Source organism: Bombus pyrosoma, linkage group LG11 (genome assembly GCF_014825855.1).
Source record: "Bombus pyrosoma isolate SC7728 linkage group LG11, ASM1482585v1, whole genome shotgun sequence".
Lineage (NCBI taxonomy): Eukaryota > Metazoa > Arthropoda > Insecta > Hymenoptera > Apidae > Bombus > Bombus pyrosoma.
In genome coordinates, this window is record NC_057780.1 from 15,652,530 (window position 1) to 15,671,805 (window position 19,276).

General features: G+C 42.3%; 1 protein-coding gene across 2 annotated transcripts in view; it reads right to left on the minus strand.

The window, feature by feature from the left end:
- The window catches only part of LOC122572405 (single Ig IL-1-related receptor-like), a 136,293-nt gene that overhangs the window by 47,617 nt on the left and 69,400 nt on the right, over positions 1–19,276 (minus strand). The gene's annotated exons all lie outside the window — the stretch shown is intronic.

Sequence of the window (19,276 nt, forward strand, 5' to 3'; positions counted from 1 at the left end):
GTACGATTTTGTAATATTAATATTCTTCCTCGTGAAGCAATTGAAATAAAATTGCCGATTTCTTAACATTTTCCTAGCTGCTTGTCTATGTAAGTGCTGCTGACCTTTTTTACTAACAATGGACGCGCATGCTTCTGCTTTCTTTTCCTTTTCCTTCGCCCTCGGGCCACGTGTGTAAGCTAATCGTTTCCCATCAGTCTAATACATAATTGCCATCGCATTTACGTACGTTGGGCAAAGTGAATTCTACGAACAGACACTCGATACGAACACTTTCTGAAAAGGTAAATGTAACGTGTTCCGTACAAAGTCTTTGCACGTTGAATTTCCACGTTGAAAAGTCGAAACCTCTACAACTCGAACATTTTAGCTCTGTTGTTGAGATTCGACCGTACCTACGCTTCGGACGAACAAATTCATTCTCATCGCTACTCGCACCATTTGCAATCGCAACCCTTTTTGCGATCAACGTGTTAATAAACGGAGATAGTACTAGCGTACGTAAGTGTAAGTGTAAGAATGTTTACATACGTACGACGGACGAGTCGCGCGCGTTACAAAATTCCTCGAACCGAATTTCTGAAGGCACAGATGCTAGCACTAAAAAGATGGAAACAAGTGTAGTACGAGTTCGCGGTATTCCGTGTACGATTCACGGTGCTAGAATTAACCGATGATGATAGATAGCAAAGCGGAGGAAAGGTTGGAGCGAAACTAAAGACCTCGTAGAGGCATAGAGATTTAACAAGTGAAGGAGTGGGGGCAATGAATAACGGTATTAACAATTTTTGAAAGGAAAAACCAATTCACCGCGATTCTCCTTAGCTCGAGAGATCGCAATTTCAGCAACGTCATACTTGCAGCAAACATACTCTGTTTCAATTTATATGCTGCGAACCTAAGAAAACTATACTGCACGCTGTCGATGAACTATTTTCTTTTTTATTTTAATTGATTTGGCGGCCAGATAACGGCCACATACTGTAAGCGTGATTTGACAAAAGTGCGTTATAAGAATTTGAAGGTCCGAGGATTAGCAAAGTTAAAAGTACATCGTTCGACAAATGCCAATTTTCTGTACGCATCGCTACCGATTCGCTGGTGGTGGAAAGAGAAGTTTAATAGCGGTGCGTATGTAAATTAAGTAGTTTCTTGTTAATCAGGCTTCTCTTTTTTACGCGAACGTCCGTTACAGAGGTTCCGGCGATGCGACGATAGGCGCGTACTCGTCTTCCTATCTCGTGTGTTCGCGGAAAAGCGAGAAAACCAGCCCACTGCCCGTTCCTCGAGAACGCCAAGTTTGTTTGCTCTTGACTCTTCTCTACCTTTCCTCCGAGAACTCGTTATTTGCATTCGGCAAAGACACTCGCATATTACGCGTGGCAAATTACGAACAACGAGAAACGCGTTGTTCTCTCAACGACGTTCCTTCGACGCGACGTCTTCACAGCACGCGTTTCATCACGGGCTTATGTGCATATCTCTGCTTTTGTCAAACTGATAGCCGAGTATTCGGTCGATTGATACGTCGCTTTCGGTTGTGCAATTTTCATCAACTTTCCGAGTGCACCGATTTTAGACCAAATCCAATTCCAGCCGTGGAATTTCTGATAATATCACATTCTAATAATACACTCTTCCAGTGACATTTCTAGTAATAGTCTTTTGTCCATAAATTGTCAGATATTTTGTGCAGAATTGCTGTTACAGAATGTACATACTTTTGACATTACGCAATTCGAGAGTTTGACGTAAATTGCTAACTTTATATCATAATAGAGATATGAAATTTCATAGTATAGACTTGTGCGCATATTACAATAGTTGCAGGATTAAATACCTTACGGATAAACAACAACATTCGGTCAAGTCGTTTTGTTCGAAAATAAACAATTGTCCGCTGACTTATGGATGCTTGGCGAACGAACGACATTAGCGCGTCTCGATGAAGCGCCGAACGGGGAGCTTCGACGACGACGATTCGCGCCAGCCGGTTAGAAAAATGTAACAAAGCCTTTGCACCGACGCGAGAAGCACGCGAACGTCGCGGCAAATTGCAGCGGTGCTTCTTATTTCGTGGAATAATTTCGGCGAACGTCTCGCTTCTGGCGACATGGCCGGTGATCGTCCTTTCTCGACTACTTTGCGGTAACTACGTGGAACCTGCGCTTCCGACCTCGTTTTAAACGGCAAATAATGATCGCGCGGAACTGAGAACGAGAACGAGAACGAGAACGAGAACGAGAACGAGAACGAGAACGGGAACGAAAACGAAAACGACAACGAGAACGGGAACAAGAACGAGAACGAGAACGAGAACGAGTCCGAGAACGAGAACGAGAACGGGAACGGGAACGGGAACGGAACGGGAACGAGAAAGAGTCGATAAACGAGCTGTTCCCGCCAACTTTAATCGAGTTTCGCGCGGTGAGTTTCAGAAAGACGATCCATTGAAATCTGGCAGATTCTATTTATTCCGAAGCTTTTTACGGTTCTTTTTCAATTACCGGTTTCGATCATGCTCGATGAAACAATCTCGACGGTCTCCCCCCAGAGTCCGGTTTTTCTCTCCTACGCTATAATAATCAAACGCGGGTAGTCTACTGTCCCGATGTTATTCGGCTCAAGCTCCAACGAAAACATTCCACGGTGTGTTTGTTTGAAGAAGAAGCCGATGGCTTCTCGCGCGTTTCTCCATTTCTATCGGGTCACTGAGACTTCGCCGTTTAACTCGATTCGCCGAGATATCAACTGCCGAGGTTTGTCTCAATATTTTTACTCGAAACAGAAATCTCGTTATCTCTCTTGCTATTAATTCTTCTCTGCACGGTGATTAGCGACTGGACCAAGTTCTATATGTAGGTGTATTTATAAATCCGATTCAAATTCAATACCAAAGATTCTTTTCTAGATACACAACTCACATGGAAACAGCATATCAAATCAATAACAGACAAAATACAGACAACAAGGAAACAAATGCACTGGCTAACAAGTCGAAAATCCAAACTAAGCATAGAAAATAAACTTAAAATATATCAAACAATTATAAAACCAATCTGGACATACGGAATACCACCATGGGGGACAGCAGCAAAGAGCCATATAAACAAAATAGAGACATTACAATCAAAAATTCTGAGAACAATAGTAAACGCCCCATGGTACGTTAGAAACGAGGATATACGGAAGGACCTGGGAATACCAACGGTCAAGGAGGAGATCACCAGATGCGCGGAAACGTACAGAGAAAGAATAACAACACACCCAAACAGGCTGGCTACGGAAACGATCAACGCAAGCATAGAAAGAAGACTAAAAAGGAAACACTCAGCTGATCTCATAAAGGATATAAACTAAAAAACGCGAAGATGGCACCCCGCTGGGGGTAACCATCCACGTGCTATTCAATCATATGTTATAACATTTTACCTAATGTCCCACTGGACAAATTGTAAAATTAAAAATAAACAATATAATAAAAAAAAAAAAAGATTCTTTTCGTCAGACTCGAATATTGTTCGTATAATGGTTAGTTCATTGCACATACGTATTTGCGAACTATTCCATCTTCGCGAGCTATTTCGGAACCTCAAAATGAGTACACTGGTCCCTCGATTTACGCCGAGTATCACGTTGCACGTGAACTCGTTTCACGCGAATGAAAATCGCGCAAAATAAAGTCTGTCGGTACAAAACGGAATTATGTACACACATTGACGATCAACACAACGTAATGTGCTTTTATCCTTATCTCGTACAGCACCGACGCGACCGGCCGCTTAAATTAAGATCGCGACCAGTGTATTTGCAGGCCTGGAAAATTTATTTACATTCGATATTGAAACCTTATCGACTACTAATCGACTCACGAGCGTCGTATATCAATTTCATTGCTCGCACTTACAACTATTTGCACGTAATATTTGATTTATAATATTTTATAGCAGATTTCGATAACGGATTTCGATGATAACCAGGAAAAGTGATTTAAAGTACCCGTACAGGATGCGAATCTGTCGCGTTTCAATTCGAATCCACTTGAAGATACTGCTTCTTCTTTTCGAAATACCGACGAAGGCATCGGTCGAACGTTGAAATCTGCTCGCGACGTACTCGAGCCCGTCACCAGCGGCGATCGACGATACCGATGGAAATTCGACGGGACGCTTTTGGCCGCACCGCGTTTCGACGGACGTGTGATCGTGCGACAAGGAACGCACAGTTGCTTGTCACGGTGGAAATACGCGGCAGTCATTTTTCATGCTGCGCCACGAAAGAGGTTCTCTCTCCCTCGCAAATTGCTGAGCGGTCGCGGAACGACGGACAGGATACGGCGATTACGTAGGGACTCGAATCGATTTCGAGCCGAGTAATCTTCCACTTTTCTGTTCGCGGAACCGATTAGGGGAAAAAGCGAGCCGCTTCTACCGGTGTACACGTACGACATTTCCACCAAGCATTTTTGCCCGCTGCGTGTTTCACGACCGTGTTACTCGCGTCGCGTCCACCATCTCTTCTCGGAAAGTTCATCGCCACCGACACGCTCCGAGTTCGATCGATCCTCCGCGCTTCGTCCCTTTTATTTTTTCTCGCGATCGCGTACGAGCCAAAGTTTTATCGAGCGTTCGATCTTCGGTCGAGCGTAACCTGTGCTTCGCCTGTGACCAACTCGACGCATATACCGAGTCAGCATGTCGTCGGTAGATTTTTCGGCGCTTTGGAGCAATCTCGCTAAAGGCAGAAAGGAGCTCGCCCATGGCGGTTATCGTTCCTCTTCCTTGCTTTTTCCTACGATATATACGCATCTACCGAGAACCTGCACAAGAGACTAAATTTCGAGGTTCTTGAGACGACTGTCCGACTCGCCATTTCAATATCTTTCGTACAGCTTGCTAGGTTGCATTTCCTCGAGTCGTGGTCCACGTATATGAGGGAATACACGGAGGAACGTGGAAAAAATACATATAAAAATACATACACAGTCGACCCGGTCTCGTACTCTGCAGTCCGACACACGACATACAACGTTTTTCGCAATTTTCTCGCTAACTTTAGAAAATCGTCGAAATTCCGCAACGAAGACAGCAATGATCGCGTAGCACGCTCGCTAACCAAGTGGATGCTATTAAGGCTCGTTTGGCCGAGTCGAGAGACGCTTTTCCCAGAATTCTTTGTTTTTCTTCGCATGGCGATAATCGTCGTTACAGCGGAGTCCACTGCCTACGTAAATGACGCGAGATAGCGGCATCGTACGAAGCTAGAGAGTGGAGAACGAACGCGATTTTGCCCCTCTTCCCCCCGCTTTTTCTCATTTTTCCCGTGGCCTTAGCCGACCGATTATCAACAGAGTCGATCGTCGCCGTTGGCGGGAAAAAAGGTTTCTAGGACGATCGCGCGTTTTCCGAGAAGTGACCGCGACACGAGATGCAGTCACGGCACGTACGCTTCCACGCCGACCTTCGTGCTTTTTCGTCGCGAAAGTCTGAAAAAAAAAGAAAGCTGGAGAAAATAGTCGCGCGACGCTTAGCCAAAATCCGCAGCCGCGGGCAATTTTCATATTTTTCTGTAGAAAATCATGCAGCGAATTTATATCTTGTATAAGTTTAGCGTAAGAAGGGTGTTTTAACGCGATAATAGCGTGGCACGCGTAAATGAACGGAATAAGCGGAGCCGATTTCGGTTCGCGTCGCCCGCGGCTACAGTGTTGAAGCGAGCAAATCACAATTTCTATCTCGCTCGTGTCGTCGGCCGCGTCACGTCGCGTTGCGTGTCGAAAGGATTAGCAAACAATTCGCATCCCCTCGGTAGCAGACGCCACTTTGAAATCGAATAGTCGTAGCCCATTAATTCGCGGCGATTAATTTTCCCGGGAACGCGATACCCCGCCATCGAGCGGAGCAACGCCAGGGAAAGGGGTTGGCGTGTAATTAATTCCCAGCGGTAGTCGATTAAGGAAAGGCTGCCTAGCGAGGCAATGCCGGAATCACCGGCGCTGGCAATCAATTTCAACAAACGCAAAACGTTAAACGGAGCGACGATCGTCACGGCGATCATTTCTCTAAATCGTGTGGCGAGCGCGTTGCAACTACGTCGATGCCGACGCTCGTCCGAACGGGAAAATACTCGACTGCTATGGTTCCGGGGAAAGCGGTTACAATTAGAGCCGAAAAATGCGTACGGCGCTTGTAAATACGCGCGACGCGACGTCGATTGGACGTTCGAGATGGCCGTGTATTTACCGCGATAGCGATCGACAGCGATCGACAGCGATCGCGCGTGGAACGGGACGAGCGCGACCGGTCGACCAATCCAGAAATGTACGATCGACGATCCGATGGGAGTTGCTTTATGGGCTACATTGGTTGCGTGGTGTCGCGTCGCTGAATATATACAGGTCCTGAATTTACTACCCGCGGTATTCGTCTTTTTTGTGAGAAACGAGCGCGATATGGTTTGCCTACGAGTCGCGAAGAGAAGTCGCGAACGAAACGATGACGGGACACAACGCGGTCTGCTCGATATCAGATACTTGCGGCCGACGATTTTAATAACCGCCGTTTTACGCCGAGACGGCAGGTCAGCCGACTGAAATTACCATGCCGCGTCGATTCCGCGAAGTTCGTTCCCCGCGAGATCAATAGCGAGTCGGAACATTAATCGACGACACTCCGAGTAAATCGTTTCCATGGAAAATAGAGCGGAGAGAACACGAAAAAAACCAAATCGACCGGTATTCGTTTTCGTTCGTAATAAACGATGTTCGTCGATCCGTTCTCTTACTCTGTCTATTTTCTCTCTCTCTCTCTCTATCTATTTTTTTTTTTTTTTCACGAATCGTCGACTCGGTTGATTCGATACCCGAACTCGGAAGCCGGTGTTGTTGCAACGTCGAAGAAATATCGAGAAATTCGTATCTTTCGGACGAGCAACGATTAACGTAATCGCGCTCGGCTGGTAATATCCATTTTTACAGCTGCTCGAGAGATCGAGTTTCGTGGCACGAATCGTTCGTGCAAATTGTTCGCGGGAATGGGCGGCAACACGGGAAATAACAACGTTGTTTACACGTTGATCGTACGGTCCGTAGAATCGGCGCGACGAAGAAGGCGACGACGACGACGCACGTCGTGAGTTCGACGCGCTAACGATACAACGAAGCGTGCATTCGCGCTAACGCCCCGTATAGAATTTTCTCGCGAGCCGGCTTGCCGACCAAGCACGGCTCTTCTTCTCTCTTCGTGATAACCGATGACGCGATCGCTCGCGCTTCTCGGAATCGCGTCCGGCACCGATTACCGCTGATTGTACGTTCGATATACAGCCGGGAACAAAGATGAGTGGACAGGTAGCGCAAATAGGCATCACAAGTTTCGTTAAATATATCACGTTTACGCAGAAATGTAAATTTTAATCCCAATCGTTTGCAAAATAATCTAAACTACGAGCATATCTAATATATTGGATTGGCAACTAAGTTTTTTTTTTTATTATATTGTTTATTTTTAATTTTACAATTTGTCCNAGTGGGACATTAGGTAAAATGTTATAGCATGTGGATGGTTACCCCCAGCGGGGTGCCATCTTCGTGTTTTTTAGTTTATATCCTTTGTGGTATCAGCTAGGTGTTTCCTTTTTAGTCTTCTTTCTATGCTTGCGTTGATCGTTTCCGTAGCCAGCCTGTTTGGGTGTGTTGTTATTCTTTCTCTGTACGTTTCCGCGTATCTGGTAATCTCCTCCTTGACCGTTGGTACTCCGAGGTCCTTCCGAATATCCCCGTTTCTAACGTACCATGGGGCGTTTACTATTGTTCTCAGAATTTTTGATTGTAATGTCTCTATTTTGTTTATATGGCTCTTTGCTGCTGTCCCCCATAGTGGTATTCCGTATGTCCAGATTGGTTTTATAATTGTTTGATATATTTTAAGTTTATTTTCCATGCTTAGTTTGGATTTTCGATTTGTTAGCCAGTGCATTTGTCTCCTTGTTGTCTGTATTTTGTCTGTTATTGATTTAATATGCTGTTTCCATGTGAGTTGTGTATCTATGTGGAGTCCTAGGGCAACTAAGTGATTGCGGACTTTGTCAATTCCACCTAATGATAAAATGCGCAATCACTTAGTTGCCAAGCCAATAAAACGCTAGTGGGCAGTGTCGAAGCGAGTCTCACTTCTAGGAAAACTCTACATCTTCTCTATAGTGTTTAGTTTTTCACACAACGATTCTCTTTACAACGGCTTCTTCGGTCTCTATTATAGTACCGCGCAAAGATCGCCGACATACAGACAATGCCGACGATAAAGCGCAAATGCCGACAAGCCGAAAGGATGGGAAAACTTCAATAGGCCTAACGGCCATCGATATATTTCGGTATAGCAAGTTGAAGTTCAGTTAGCCACCGGAGAGTCAAAAGTCAAGGGTTGTCATATCACACTACCGCATTATGTTCACGTTAAATAATCATCGTTTTCTGTTTAATTCACTGTAATGTATCCATCTATCAATAAATTATCATATAGGATAAAAGCCATTAGAAATCCTAATTTCTAACGTTTCTAATAAAGAAATCCTATAATATCGGGTCGGCAACTAAGTGATTGCGGATTTTGTCAATACCATCTAATGACAAAATCCGCAATCACTTAGTTGCCAACAGTTAAAGAGGAATTTCGCCAGATATGCAAAAAAGTATAAAGAAAGACTTGCAACACACGCAAATCAGCTGGCTGCTGAAACGAATAAAACAATAATAGAAAGAATACTGAAGAAGAAGCACCCTGCAGACCTCACAATAGAACAATAAACAACCTGGAAGATGGAGTCCCGCTGGGGGTAACCATCCACATGCTATATTTCCTCAAAACTTCAATTATAATATTTTACCAAATGTCCTAATGGACAAATTGTAAAATGTAAACAAACAATAAATAAAAAAAAAAAGCTTAGTTGCCAACCTAGTACATTCATCCGGGTGTTTGCTCTCTCTGTTCCGAGGTATATGTGTTGAAGGTCACCACTTTTTTAAAGAAAACTCTACATCTGGTCTTTTTAGCCTTCTCGTTTTTTAGTAATAAATTAATTTGAATAGAAAAGAGAAAGGTGGCTGGCAAATGTGTTTGTGAAGGCATTGACGAAGTCAAGGTCCAGATGTTTATGACAAGAGTCGGAAAATATTGGAAGATAATTGTTCCTAAGGATGTAGAGTTTTAGGGAGGGTGTTGAAGGTCACCGCTTTTAAGAAAACTCTACATCTGGTCTTTTTAGCTTTCTAAAGCATCGAAGCCATCGACAGCGCATAGGCAAAAGACTGCGACGAAGGCAGGCCATAAACAGTCGACAGGCGACGTTGGCTTCAGGGTTTTTCAGTTACAGAGTAACACTGCTAGCGTGCGGATCTGGTCCAGCTCATATTATTATTTCAACTTTTGTACTTTTCACTTCCGTATTTCAAATATATTTTTCTACCTTATAATTTATCCACGCGTCTCTCTCATTATACATCTGATAACCTCGACAATATAAAAGCCTCAACATACAGTACGGCCAGTGTGAATTGCACGTGCTGCACCGTGTCACCAGGGCGAATGAGAGCATCTCGCCGTGTTCGTTGCAAGATCGGCATCGCGCTTCTTCCAGGAATTTTTCCGAGAGTCGCGGGCTCGCGTGAACCGTTCCACGTACGACCGATGATGTAACGCAGCGCTGTTCTCGGAAAACGATCGTCAGAAGCTCCTTGCGTAAACTTGGAAAATTGATTAGTCTCGTTAGCAAGGGCAAAGGGATGACGACAAAGCGCGAAACGCGCAGCCCCTGTGTCGCTTTGTTCCGCGACGCGTCTTTCAATATTTGTCTTTGCCTTTGCGAATGCACGTCGATGCGAGTTTACGCGCGTCCCAGCTTCTCGATAAAATTGCCAAAGCCGCCGGTCTAGAGATACGAGAGAAGCTTTCAAAGTTTTCTATTTATAATTACCGTTGCATTGTATTTTTGCATATTTTGATTCTCTTGAACGTTCCATGTATCCTTCACTTGGCAATATTATTGGATTGGCAACTAAATGATTCGATACACCACCTATTGACAAAATACGCAATCATTTATATTGCCAATCAAATATATCCGCGACTTTTACCTAACCGACGCGGGCGCTTCATCTTACTCGATGGTTGACTGAAATGGAGTCTCACCCTGGCTCGATGCTCCACGTCCAACGAGTGAGATTGAAGTTTACGACGAATGCCTACAGACGTGTAAATATTAACATTGCGTAACCTACTTGTACGTACGTATATTCCCTAGCGATCGCTATCTATTTGTGCTGTTGAACGTACAAATGTATTGTACGCACGTCTAAGGTTGTTGGAAAAGAGCTTTGCTCGTTTCCAAATTTAGATAAATAAATATCTGAAAGTGAATGAGCGACTTTGTCGATCTGACGTTTATGGTTTCCCGAGGGAAAATCCGCAAGGAACACGCTAAGCTCAAGTATCCTATACACCGAAGCGTACAATGACGTTTCAAGGTAGCGCCGATAAAGCGTATATTTTGTTCGTTCGTACGAAATATGGTTTTTAAAAAAAAGCGTGTTCCTTGGTTACGTTCGTTCGACGATTGGTAAAGTTTCGTGCACGTAAAAACGCCGGATCGAATACTTTCGAGATACGAACGAAGTTGGCTGGAACTCGCCGAAAGGTACGTTCGACGTACTCGTTAAACCGATACTCGGAAATAATTACGAGACTTCGTAGGTGTCGCTGTGCAATTAAGACGGTCGTGCACAGTTCAAATACTCGAGCCGCGTCGGCCGCTGCGTAAACGAACGCGTCGGTGAAAACGCGCGTCGAATAGCTTGTCGGGTAAACGGCCGGGAATATTGACACAGCGAACGCGAGGAAGAAACGAGAGGAACGTAAGCTTCGCATGCGCCTACGATATTACCGTAGCGACGTGATTTTCGCCAGCGTATCGAAAATTATACGGTAGACGCGAGTGGAGAGTCGCGAAACTACCTGTGGAAATACTTGTGACTAGGTTCGATCGACTGGCGTCGTTATCACCAGGATTTATGTTCCGATTATGGAAATCACCGGCAGGTCGCTTCGGCTATCGTTCCGACGCAAAGGTGAACGGTAACCGGCCGATTCGCTTTTTCTCCGCTCGCGCGATGTCTCGTTTCTCTTGTTCGATGACTAACCACTTTTATCGAACCTAGCTTATGTTTTACCAATATCCGACTTAACGTATACGTATATCGAACCAGCTTTGTTTCAGCGAGCGTTTCCTCGAGCGTTTTACGAGCGACATCCAACACCCTTAATCGAGGGTAGAGTTTCGTCCGGATTGCTCGTTAATGTCGTTTCTCTTTCCCTGGGATGTAATACAAAAATCTGCCCAACAGATTATACTTTAAGTTTCTGCAGACAAGAAACAACTCAGTGACTCGTGATTTCGCTACTTCTCGTACAAACTTGCTACGTGTTATATTATATTGTGTGTATATATATGTCGGAGATGAAAGGACACTGGAGCCTCCCGTTTGGAACTATGGGAAAATCCCGTAATATTGTAATCTAGATTCTACTATAGCCGTAATTAAGCAATTGTCATTCAATCCGATTGTATTTGTTCGAGACTTGTGATAGTGGGATTGGGTTCGAGGTGACACGACTGGTCGTCGAACGTAGCCGCGGTCACGGGATGGACATTTTTCCTCGGAGATGTCGATATAATGGGACACACGTTGTATTAACAATCAAACTCCAAGCAGAGATTGCCTAACAACGGCGATTGGAACCTTCTCGAAGCTTCGGACCAGTATATAACAAACGAACGCAATCGAAAAGGAAGGAAAAATTCCATCAGTCTGTTATTCGTGCGATCGCCTTGGAGAGTTACACATCGAGAAGTATATACAGAGCGTCCCAGTAAACGTGTTTGCGTGTTAAAGTATTTTACGTTTAATAAAGAGTTATCCCGTTGACCGTGGATTCGTTATCGAACCTAGAATCATTGTCACTAGCGTCTCGAGTATCTAATTACCACGGTTACTTGTCGATATCTGTAACAATCGTGTTTGCATTAGTCAATATCTTCTCTATTGCATAACGACAAAGTCTAACCATAACGAAGATTCGTTTCACGCCCTTTAACCCCAACCCTAATCATAATGCGAATCCAACATATATATATATTAATACTAGAACTACCACACCAGTCAAATCGACTGGTTTTACAATTTTATTTTAAAATTCCTACTTCATGTTATGTTTTCTCCGCAATGATGTAATAACTTTCGCAACGATAACTAGAAGAATAATATAATGAATTTTATTTTGCTTTTTATGTATTTAAACTGAAAATAATTTTGTATCGCGGCTATTTATACCAATACCAGTCAAAATGATCTGGTACTTGTCAGTGTAAAAGGGTCCCGCAATCTGTTTATCGAACCCCAATTAACCAGTTTTCTCGTTTTGTACAACTTGCCACACGTTTTTCAAATTTTTACCGCGTGTCATTCTATATGATGATATCAGTTATCAAGAAAATTCCGGATCGATCGCTAGATCGCTAGATGCTAACGCTATAAATACCACACCAGTTAAAATGACTGATTCTACAATTTTATAAATGTGCTAAACTCTTGTTTAGGTATCATGGTCTTTTTTTTTATTTTTTAAATAAATTATTTTACAATTTGTCCATTAGGACATTTTGTAAAATATTATAGTAATGGTCCCAGGTGTATTAATAATACCAAAAATGTACTACATAACATGGAATTGCTTCTGTTAGGAATTCCGATCTGAAATTCTGTTATTACGTATTTTTCAAAGACCAGTCATTTTCACTGGTTTTGGTAGAAATAGCTTCGCGTTAACTATCGCTAGTTCTAGCGTTAATATATATTCTAGCGTTAAAGGTTAAGGAAAGGTTAAGAAGATTCAGCTTTTTGCCACTATATGAAAAATTGTATGACGTTAATAACAATTCAACGCAGTTAATTAGCAACACTACAAGAACCGATATTTTATCAGAAATGGATACAAATTCAGACGATGAAATATCCTGTTCACATCCCATAAGCAAGTATTACACTTTGAAAGAGTATTATTTAGAAGTAATATGTAAAAATCGAAACGCATTAGGTAACGTTGCGAAGTAATTTTTACCGTAAATTCAAAAACAACAAATACATTATATTTATATGTATTGAAGAATAGTTATCGAGGAATAAATACTCGATCCGATCTTCCGGTTTCTAATTGATCTCGCGATATCCGCGAATGATGGGAACGGCTCGCGGTATTTTTCATTTCGACTGGCAATTTCGTATTGTTTCATATCGTTTACCGCAACGACGGAATTTCGCTTTTCCGCGAGGATCTCCGGCCGACGTGATCGACAACCGAGGGCTGGTTCGGCACCGAGTTCCATCTATAAGCCTCGTTACGTTCCCCGAGGATTGCGACGATTGGATTTCAATGTCGCGAACACGCGGTTTCCACCTCGCTTCAGAGGAGCTCGCTCGAAATTTACGATGGACGTGGATTTCGAGCAGTCCGTTTTCACGACACCGGTTGGTTAGCAACGGTGGAACCTTCGCCGATTTATTCCAATAACATCGAACGATTCGCCAAGGACGTCGAGTGAAATAGAATCGAGTGGAAAGCACTGTATATCTGCGTCGTCGTCGTCGTGGGATCGAGATGGCTCGGGATCGTCGTTACTTTGTCCGCCGTAGCGAGAAACGACTAGTTTTCTTCCTTAACCAGAGATCCTTAACCAACGACGACGCTAAACGACGAACGTCGTAATTCGTTGGCTGGGGATCGTCGTCGGTGGCAACTTGTCCGCGCGAGGACAGTTCCACGAACGAACAAAGAGCGAACGAAGAAAGGAAAACCGAAACGAAATGGTAAACAGCTAGGAAAACTGGAGTTTGACGGGTACAAGGGAAGTTTGCTCGTGTAACAGGGTTTCAGTGTAGCGGTCCGCTCGTAAATTTCCTGGAGATCCATAGGTTCGAGGCCAGACCCCTGCCGATAATTCTGGAAATTCTGGCCGAATCGTTTCTTCGGCTGCCTCTTTTTCCTGCACTTTCTTCGCCGACCGAAAGCACAGAAAAACCGGTAACCGTGTTACCGCGCTCCTTTACTCTGAAATAACATTTGCGGCCGAACAAGCGCGGCACCTTTCCGTTTCCTCTCTTCCGACAGTCGTGACCAGATAAAGCCTTTCCGCGACGAAGAGAAGAATTTTCAGCGGAATCTGGCGCAACACGCAGCGTCTACGACACGTGGATCCTCGATAAAAGCCCTACGTCTCGAATGCCATCGACCGGTTCGATCGGTTTCGCTACAAGGTAGAGCTCGGTTATAGAAATAATAAGGTGGAGGCGGTAGATTCGATCGATAAGTTTTCTACACACCTGACTGCAAACGTTTCTTCGAATTGTAGACGAATGTTCATACACAGACACGTTCGCACACACATACGCACAGTGGGAAGGAAGAAGTTCGTGGAACGACATTATTTCACTACTAACATGCACCTTCCTTTTCACGGAATATAGCTTCGCCGGCAGTCCGATTCTCGGCTCTAGAAACGTCGTCGTAATTTTACGAGAATCCGTTTAGTTTCGCGAGCAAGCAACGAGCGTTCGCGCGTTTTCGCGAAACCCGCAAAATACCGAGCGAACGGAACTTTGGAAACCAGCGAGAAGAACGAGAGGAAAGGGAAGAGCAACGCGATGGATTCGAGAAAAGACAGTTTCGAGATATTATTCCGAATGGCACCGGTACGCGATTGGGACGAAATTCCGTGATTGTCATACAGACCTGGGCGTTTCTGAAATAACGTTGTTTCAAATACATATTACTTCGAATAATACGTTATTTTACTTTATCGTTATTTGAAATGTTCGTGAAAGCGTTGGATATCAGATGTGACAAATGAGGAACGGCATCTTCTACGCTCGGATCTCATTAATCCGGACATAGCAGCAAATCGTTATCACGAAGATATTCCTAATTGAGAAATTTCTACCAGCTCTCTACCGAGAAATCAGAGATACACAACGATTTCGAATTTGAAGGCGACGAACATCGAACAATTCCACGTTTCATGTCCAAAGTCGAGAGGAAACAAATGCATCGACATTTCTGCAAGATAAAAGGATCGATTTGTCTATGTCGATTGATTATTCCAGAATAAGGGTCATTTTTCCGAAGAGTAATACCCCTTTTCTATCTTTCGCACCAGGAAGGAAGGACGATTATATTAATACATTATTTTCTTTCGCGACAATATTACACGGATGCAGGCAAAAGTCCTTCACCGATCAGCTTCCTGTACAGAGAGTCTTACTTGAAGCGAATTATTGGGTAGGCAACTAAGTGATTGCGGATTTTGTCATTAGGTGGTATTGACAAAATCCGCAATCACTTAGTTGCCAAGTAAAAATTTCTTAAAATTAAATCTTTTCGTAGCATATTATTTCGAGGATTATTTCCCTTGTCAAACTTGAAATATAGAAATAACGAAATAATTAGCGATAATATATTCTTCTTCTCAAATAACAATATTGGGGACAAAAGTCCGAAATAAATTATTTCGAGCAGTTATTTCTCTTTTCCATTTCGAATAAAATTTCTCCATATTTGGCGTAATTCGGTGAAATAGGAGACCTGAGATATTAAAATCTTAGCTGCGGAAAATATACAGGGTGCCTCGGTTAACTTTTTTTTTTTTTCTTTTATTTTTAAATAAATCATTTTACAATTTGTCCATTAGGACATTTGGTAAAATATTATAGTTTGGGTTTTGATGAAATATAGCATGTGGATGGTTACCCCCAACGGGACTCCATCTTCCAGGTTGTTTATTGTTCTATTGTGAGGTCTGCAGGATGCTTCTTCTTCAGTATTCTTTCTATTATTGTTTTATTCGTTTCAGCAACCAGCTGATTTGCGTGTGTTGCAAGTCTTTCTTTATATTTTTTTGCATATCTGGCGATTTCCTCTTTAACTGTTGGAATCTTTAAGTCTTTTCGTATATCTTCGTTTCTGACGTACCATGGAGCGTTAACTATTGTCCTTAAGATTTTTGCTTGCTCTGTTTCTATTTTATTTATGTGACTCATTGCTGCCATCCCCCATAGTGGCACTCCGTATGTCCAGATTGGTTTGATTATTGTTTTATATATATTTAGTTTGTTCATTATGCTTAATTTAGATTTTCTATCGATTAACCAGTACATCTGCTTCATTTTTTCACGTATTCTGTTTGTTATTGATTTTATGTGATACTTCCATGTAAGGCGTGTGTCTAAACGTATTCCTAGATATTTGACATACTTTGTTTGTGCTATGTGGGCGCCATTTAGTCGGATGTCTGGTGTTTTCCCTTTTCTAAGCGTAAATGTTATGTGATTGCACTTACTGGTGTTCGCTTTTATTTGTTTGCTTTGCAGCCACTTTTCAATTTTTGTAATGTATTCTGGGTTAACTTGATCATCTTGAATAAACTGCAACGTATGCGTTGTAGGGAAGAATTTTTACGCGAAAGTTACACGGTTTGGTGGAGCGCATTACGCGGACGCGTGTATTTTTTATAGGCGGAGACATCCAAGGTCAACGAGACCTTGTTATTTTCAACGAGATGCTATATTTTTTTATGTCAAAATATGGAAAGACGTTGAATTTTGAATAAAAACGTATCGACCTTCGTTGGTCCTAAACTGCTACACAGCTATAGTCAACGATTAGTCTCGCTCTGTTTCTTGAAAATTTACTTCCTATAATATTAAGTTGAATATTCAATATTACGAAAAATGTCCGAATGACGGCGTAGTTTACGTGCGCATTACGCACATGTAGCAAAGCAAATGCCGAACAGACAATTTCCCAATCGATGGAACGGTCGTGCTGGAGAATTTCTGTGGCTATCACGTTCACCAGATCTAAAGCCGCTGCACTACTTTCTGTGGTGGACATTAAAAAAACATAGCTTACCGTGAATCAACAACAACACCAGAGTATATAAAACAACGAATTCGTAAAGCATTACGAACGGTAAACAGAAACAATGCAGAGTGCAGTTGCCTCGTTGGTTAGTAGACTGGGCATCGTTGTATGAAAGTTAATGGATAACGGATAGCATTTCGAACACCCACGACATTACGACGTTAAATGAAGACAGACGAGTGCGATGAGATAAAATCTGTACGGATAAACATCGTCACGTAAACAACGCTGTTTTACGGAAACCTTCGATCAAATCGAATGCCCTATTTCATATCACGTAAAGTAAACTTTCAAGAAACAAAACGAAACTGTTCGTTAACTATTATTTATCGTTAACTATTATTTTAATATGTTGTATTGATGTATTAGTGTATTGTATAAAGTATTAGTTGGCAACTAAGTGATCGCGGATTTTGTCGTTAGGTGGTAACGATAAAATCTGCAGTCGCTTAGTTGTCAACCCAATATAATTATATATAGTGTAACAGTTTAGGGCCAGCGAAGATCGATACATTTCTACTCAGAATTCAACAGCCTTTCGTGTTTTTATATCAAACATACAGCGTTCCATCTAAGACAACTTTATAAAAAAAATACACGCACCGTTAGCGTAACCCTCCAAGCCATGCAACTTTTGCATACAAATTTTTCTCGTACAACACTTTGCACTGTGGAAGTTATTAGAGATGATCAGTTCCAGCACTCTGTATATATTATTGAGATACGTGTAATTTTGTGTGCTACAGTAGATTAGCCGCGTGGTAGTAACACACTTATACGAGTATGAGCGTGTGGGAGTATGTGCGTGCACAGCGTCTCGTAAAACGGAAGAATGCAACTGTTCCGTTGGTAGTGTGGTAAAGAAGATGGTGAGACAAAGAGAGTTTTTTTTTTTATTTGGTAGACTTTTTACAATCAATTCTCATTGAGAATTATAACTACATTTTGTTGCCGTGGTACTGTAACTTGGATTATAAGAGTTTATAGCATGTTTGATTCTAGTTGAATCTGATGCTTAAATCTAAAGGGTATTGTCTTTTTAGCCTGCGGATCTGATCCGTCGTGTCAAGTAAGTGGGTAATTAGTGGGTTTTGGTGGTTGTTAACTCTTATATTATATCTGTTACTGAATTTGGATATTTCTTCTTTAACTGTGGGTATCTTAAGGTCACGATGTATTGTTTCGTTGTATTGTTGGTAACATACCAAGGTGCATCTATTAAGGATCTTAGAGTTTTTGATTGGAATCGTTGGAGAATCACGAAGAGAGTGCGTGCAAATGTGCATCGACGAATATCTTGTAAATCACATATCAAATAGATCTAAAACTATTTTGATATCAATTCTAAGTGTAATCTAAGTATTCCTATACATTTATTTCGGTCATTAAGATCTACAATTCTCAGCATATATATTTCAATTTATATTTATAATATAATGCGGATATGCTATCTCATCCTGTGCAATTCGTCAAATTTCGTCTCGATCGATCACTGGTGTCTTTCAGAAGTATCAGGTTGTCCGAAAAGTTTCTTTCGTTTTATAAGGAAATAATAGACGCACAATGTTTTTTGTTTTACATTAGTTTATTGAATTATGCACGAACATAACAATAGAAGCAGAACGAAATGGTGTTTGGAGCAGAGGTATGGGGTTGGAACATGGAAGAATCGCTGGATAGGGTAAAAAGAGGGTACGTAAAATGGATCTTAGGTTTAGACAGGACAACACCAAACTACATACTGACAGAAGAATGCAAGATAGAGGAAATCAAGGTAAAAGCGTTAAAAAGAGCAGCAAGGTACGAGGAAAGAACTCTAGAATCGGAAAAGGAGCTGGTAAAAGAGTGTATAAAGGAGAGGGAGAGAGAAACTGGGGAAATGGACAGGAAGGGAAAAGAGCAAGAAGGAGAAAGAAGGAACTAGAAGAGGCGAGAAACGGAGAGACACAAAGGGAAGCAGGAGGGGAGCAAGTAAGTTGGACTGGAGACCAAATTGTAGAAGAAAGAAGAAAGAGAGAAACAGAAGAGAGGAGGAAAAGGATAAGGGAATCCAAATACAACAGGTACTACAGGAACATAACCAAAGATGAGATGCCAAAGTACTTGGAAGGGAGGATGAAGTGGAAGGACAGAAAAATCATAGCCAGATTCAGGTGTGGAAACGAGACCAAAGCAAAAGAACATTGGAAAGAGGAGGAAGAAAGAAGGTGCAGATTATGTGGATGGGAAGAAGAGGACCTGAGACATGC